The sequence below is a fragment of the Dendrobates tinctorius genome, unplaced genomic scaffold, assembly GCF_039654945.1.
Source record: "Dendrobates tinctorius isolate UK_male_01 unplaced genomic scaffold, ASM3965494v1 ptg000043l, whole genome shotgun sequence".
NCBI lineage: Eukaryota > Metazoa > Chordata > Amphibia > Anura > Dendrobatidae > Dendrobates > Dendrobates tinctorius.
Window position 1 is genome coordinate 38896347 of NW_027361711.1, and position 5490 is coordinate 38901836.

Here is a 5490-nt window from a genome sequence, read left to right on the forward strand (position 1 = left end):
CGTTCTCTCCATTCTCTTCCTGTCTGGCCTCTTTTCCCGCCACTGGCTCCCGCCCATCCTTGTGGGGGTGGTGCCTTCTTCCTACTCCTCCATACCATGCCAGTATACGAACCCCTCAGGGGGTGGACCATGTTGCTGTCGCATAGAAGTTCAGACAGGGGAGGCCCAGGACAGTTCGCAGTCTTTTCTTAGGACCACCCATGTTGTCATGCCCTTCTTCATCGCACTGGCGGCCCTATTTAGCATTCATTTTACAGTCTATCAAATTGGATCTTTTGCACATTTCCCAAACTTTTAAGTCCAATAATTAGTAGACAAACAGAACCCGGTGGCACCGGGCTTCATCATCCTGTTCGTGACGCCAAGTTGGATCGCCTTCCCAGGGCTGTGGGGTACTCGGTACCGGGCCCGATGAGCTTCAATGGGAGATGTCACGGCAGCTTGGACCCGGCCCGTGGCCCTGGACGCCCATTGTAAAAGGAGTTGTTGCAGTGTGCTTATGGTGATGAAAGTTTATAAGTGATTCGTGAAGCCACCTGTGGTGTTCGGCAATGAAGATGTAAGCCGACGCTGCAGACAGATCCTCTGGGCAGATGGTGTGGTGCAGCAGAGATGTTATAGCCCTCCACAGACAGGGCTGGAGTCCCAGGGCAGTGTAGGTGAAGTGACATGTAGATGGTGTAGTGTCAGGCGCAAGGGATGTAGCAGTGCTGGGCAGGTTGGCGCAGGAACAAGTGGAGGACACCAGTGCATGTAGTTCCAAAGCTTTACTCACAGTCTGTTGCAGGTACAGGTGCCCGCATCTGTGCCGTGTCCTCCGGGACAGAAGCTCAGCCAACTTCCAGGCAAGATGAAGTACTCCTTTCCAGCACTCCGCCAACATATGTGCCTTTTCTGAACGTCTCCTCTTATAGCGCCTTTGAATGAAGCACTCCTAGTACTGAGTTACACTGGAGTTCTTCTTGTCATATGTTCCTATGAACTCTACTTGTACGGCAGACAGTTGTAGCCTGCTTCGGGGACTCCTTGCTACCAAGTCCCGGCTCTCTCTTATGTGCTGTTGTGCCCCCAAGTCTTGTGTGGGAATAAAGTGGTCACTACTTCTATTCCTCCGATGTCTGCTGCAGGACCATTAGTATCCATACAACTGCGGGGACCGGACCCCGGCCTTGTGCTTAGAACTTGAAAAAGGGTTCTCTTCCAACCCTGATCCTTAGTCCTCTTATTCTCCTTACGTTCCATGCTAATCCTTCTTCCCAATAGAGAATCAAGCTTCCTTTCTCTGTCTCTTTCCTGTGCCAGCAGACCCAGATCACTGTGGCCTGCTGCAGCACTTTCTTCTTCCATCCCTCTCCCGGGGGTCTTCTCTGTCTCACTCTCTGTCCTTCTACATCCTCACTCACTGACTGAATGAATGACTGAACGACTGACTCAACTCTTCCCGCTCTTTTATGTGAACTAAACTCCACCCACCTCCTAGCACATTTCGTGTTCCAAGCAGGGAGCCACCAAGGGGTGCTATGCTACACTCCAAGCAGGGAGCTGCCGATGGTGCTTTGCTACATTACTTTGTGGTGTGGGGTGCAGGTGTTGGAGCGTGGTCAGCTGTCTCCACCTTTCCTGGATGGTGGGGTACCACACCTCAGGAGGAGGCACAGTACCTCTGTGGCGACTGAACCCTCAGGGGCGCCACACCAACATATAATGTAGCATTATGTGGAGCTCATCAAATACTGTTTAAAACATTACATGGGACCAATGATTCTGTATGGAGAAATATATGGGCTTCATTACTCTGTATAGCGCACTATGCGGTGGCCATAATACTGTATGGAGTAATGTACTGTCCGTTTTTGGAGCTATTGGAGAATTTAAAATGGATATCAGTCATGAGATGTAAGAAGTGAAGTATTTTTCATTGTACTATACCGCTATTTCTCTGCCGTATCAGAGGATCATGAATTGTGGCATGTGTTAAAGGAGCCCAGCAATACTCTTTGGCCCAGGGCCCATGAAAATCTGGAGCCAGCCCTACCCCCCCACAACTTTAGCCAAATAACCCCCAGTTTTCAATGCCTAATTATTATTATAAAGTAAATTAAGGTTGACAAGCTTAAGTAATAAGAATTGATGTTTTTGGCATTAAAATGGGAACTGTAGGTGTGTTTCCTGTACTCCACTCCATGCCGACCTTGGTTCCCCATTGACTTGCATTGGGTTTCGTGTTTCAGTCGGCCTTCGACTTTTCACGATAATCGGACGATTGCGTTCGACCCGACTTTTGAGAAAGTCTGGTTTCATGAAACCCGACTCGACCCAAAAAAAAGCAAAGTCGCTCATCTCTAGTTACCAAATTTCTCAAGTACTCCTCTTTACCAGACCTTTCTCTCTATGACCGCCTCCAATGGTTGGGGCGGTCATGAGACTTACTTACAGTCGAGCCTACTGTCTGTTCTGAGTCTGACTCATCTAGTAGGATAATGAAATTCAACGGTCAGTGGAGCACTGAGAATACAAAGACCCCATAATTGACTCTTCTTTAGACCTCAACGCGTTTCGACGGTAACCCCGTCTTCATCAGGTACAATAATATGGCACCTGCTGGATGGTGATTTGCTGGAGAATCCAAACCCCGCATGACACAGCAGGTTTCAATTCCTCCAGAATCTGTCCATGCCCACCTATAGCCATGTGGACACAACAGGGATATGAAGCAGAGTTGGAAGTGCTGTATAAACTCTGCATAGTGGCCAGACATGAGGATAAGCAGATCAGTGGATGCAGCAAGCAGCACAGTGGCTGGAACTCATTTGAGATACCGCTGTGTCAATGAAGAGATAGTGGAATCTTCAATCTTAAAGCCACCACATTGACCACATCCAATATCTCATAGGGACCAATAAACATTGTACGCAATTTTGCAGACAATATTTTATGTTTGATTTTTTGGGATGACAACCATATCTTATCACCTACTTTAAAGATCCACCGAAAGTTTTCAATCAGCCTTCCATTTCTTATGAATCTAAGTGGCCCAAAAATTCTTTTGCACCTCCTTCCAGATATCCCCAAGATTTTGTATGCGACCTACTATCACGATCCATTTTTGGATCTGTGTCACAGTCTGGACTCTCTTATATAAACATTTTTCCTTTCTGGCCCTCGGGGGTTAATATGGGTTTTTGTCCCCGGTGGCCGCTGGTGTTACTACAACTGTGGTTGGTCAGCTGCTGGGTTCCCCCCCGGTGGCCGCTGGTGTTATTACATGTTTAGTCAGTCAGCAGGTGGTGACTACTCCCACTTCCCTTTATAAGGCCACCTGGTGCTGCTGATCACTGTTGGTAATACTGGTCATTTGGAAATCAACCGTGGTGAAGACTGGACCTATGTGGTGCAGAGGGGGTTCAGCTTATCTGCAGCAGTGGTGAAGAGAGGAGCTATCAGGAGCAGTAGTGCTTCAGCTGAATGTGGTCAAGTGGCTAACTCTGCTGTCCAGGAGCATTGCAGCAGAGCAAGCTAAGTTTTGTTTTTTAGTTGCTTTAATCCCTGTGGTGTCTGTTTTATCTTTTCCTTTTGAGTTATTGGTGCAGTTCACTTTATGCCCTGTCTCACTTCCTGGGGAGGGGGTAGGGTGGTTAGCTCAGGGCTAAACAGGAGATAGGGACAGGACTTGGGCCTCACTACCATTAAGTGTACCTCCAAGTTAAGGAAAATCAGGGCACCAGGTTCCTCATCCTCTGTTTCCCCACTACTGCCCCGTGACACCTACCCCTGAGGACATTAAGAACTTGTTCTAGAAAATTTATGAAAATGGGGCTGAAAACTATAATTATAAAAAAAAAACGGTGAGGTTCCAAATATAGTTAAGTGTAGAGAAAAAAAAGTTTCACAAACATAAAAAAAAATGAAATCGGAAAAAAAGCACCTCTTTTAGCAAAGGTATCAATAAAGAAATGTGAAAAATAAAAAATATATATGCATATTTGGTATCACTGTGGCCAGAAAAATTCAATCTCAAAATATAACATTACTGTATTTTTTGAACTATAAAATGCACTTTTTTTTCCCCAAAATTTGGGGAGGATGGGGGTGCGTCTTATAGACCGAATATAGATCACCAGGGGGGACGGCGGCAGCAGGATTTGGTTGATACTGTGGGCGATGCTGTGGGCCCTGGACTGGGAGGAGGGGGTGTCTGGTAGTACCACACTGCTGGGTGATGCTGCGAGTCCCAGGCTGTTAAAAGTGGGGTTTCGGCCGTGGGTGCAGGGGCTCCGCCAATATTTTGTGAAAGCCTTGAACCCCTGCACTTCATTTGGTTTCAATGAGGTGGACTCCGGGAAATTGGCCTCTTGAGGTGGCACTTGCACAGATAGAGATCGTGGCAAATGCAAGGGCTCTGGGCTTTCACAAAATATGCCGAGTGCCATTGAGCATCCCCCCTTAGGCAAACCATAAATGCTGTAAAAAAAAAGGTAAAAATGAAAACACCACAATAGGCTTTTTTCGTCACTGCAATAACGCAGAAAAGATGCAATAAGAAGCAAACAAAACATAGTACATATCCCAAAATTGTATAAATAACAACCCTAAAAAAATCATTTTTTTTAAATAAGATTCAGAATAAAATAAAAATAAAAGCAAAAAAGGTTTACGTTTATGATATCTTCTTTAATTTTATTAACCTGAGGAATTATGGTTCCAGGTTATGTTTACTGCACAATTAATGCTGTAAAATAAAAACCCTAAAACATTGGTTTGATTATATTTTTCACCATTTCTCCACACGTGGATATTTTTTACCCATTTTCATTTATTCTATGTGGTAAAATGAATGGTTTTATGCAAAAAAAAAACAGCCCATCCTGCAAAAAGCAAGCCCTAAAATGTCTTTGGTAGTGTAAACATAAAGAAAAAAAAATCTCTACTTTAAAAAGAAAAGGAAAGAAGAAAAATGCAAAAAAACGAAAATTGGCTGCAGAGGGAAAGGGTTAATCTGTCTAGCATGAATGCTTGGCCTGCTTTCTGATGGTGACTAGGATAAAAAAACAATCTGTCCAAAACATTTTTGTGAAAAAAACTATTATGTAAAATCTATTATGAAGTCAACCAAATGTTTTTCAAACAATAGCAAATATTAATGAAAGCAGAAATGTTCTCCATTGTGTGCGCTAATTGCACTATTGTAATGCAGAAAAACCTCTTCATTGCTGGTATTAAATAATCAGGCATATATTTCACCCAAGCCTCAGTGTTTGTTTAACCAATTAATTAGGCAAAAGGGATATTCTGCATTGATTATCATAGAAATGAGAGAACAAATTCCCCATGGTGAAAACATCTACATATGTTCAATGTTTTATCTGGTCCTTTAGTTTAAGCAACAATAACTAATTTCATGTGCAGGGGGAAAACCTGTAGGATGTATTATTAATAATCAGCTGCACCTTAAAATTCATCAAGCATGGTAATCAGACAAATAGGTCTATA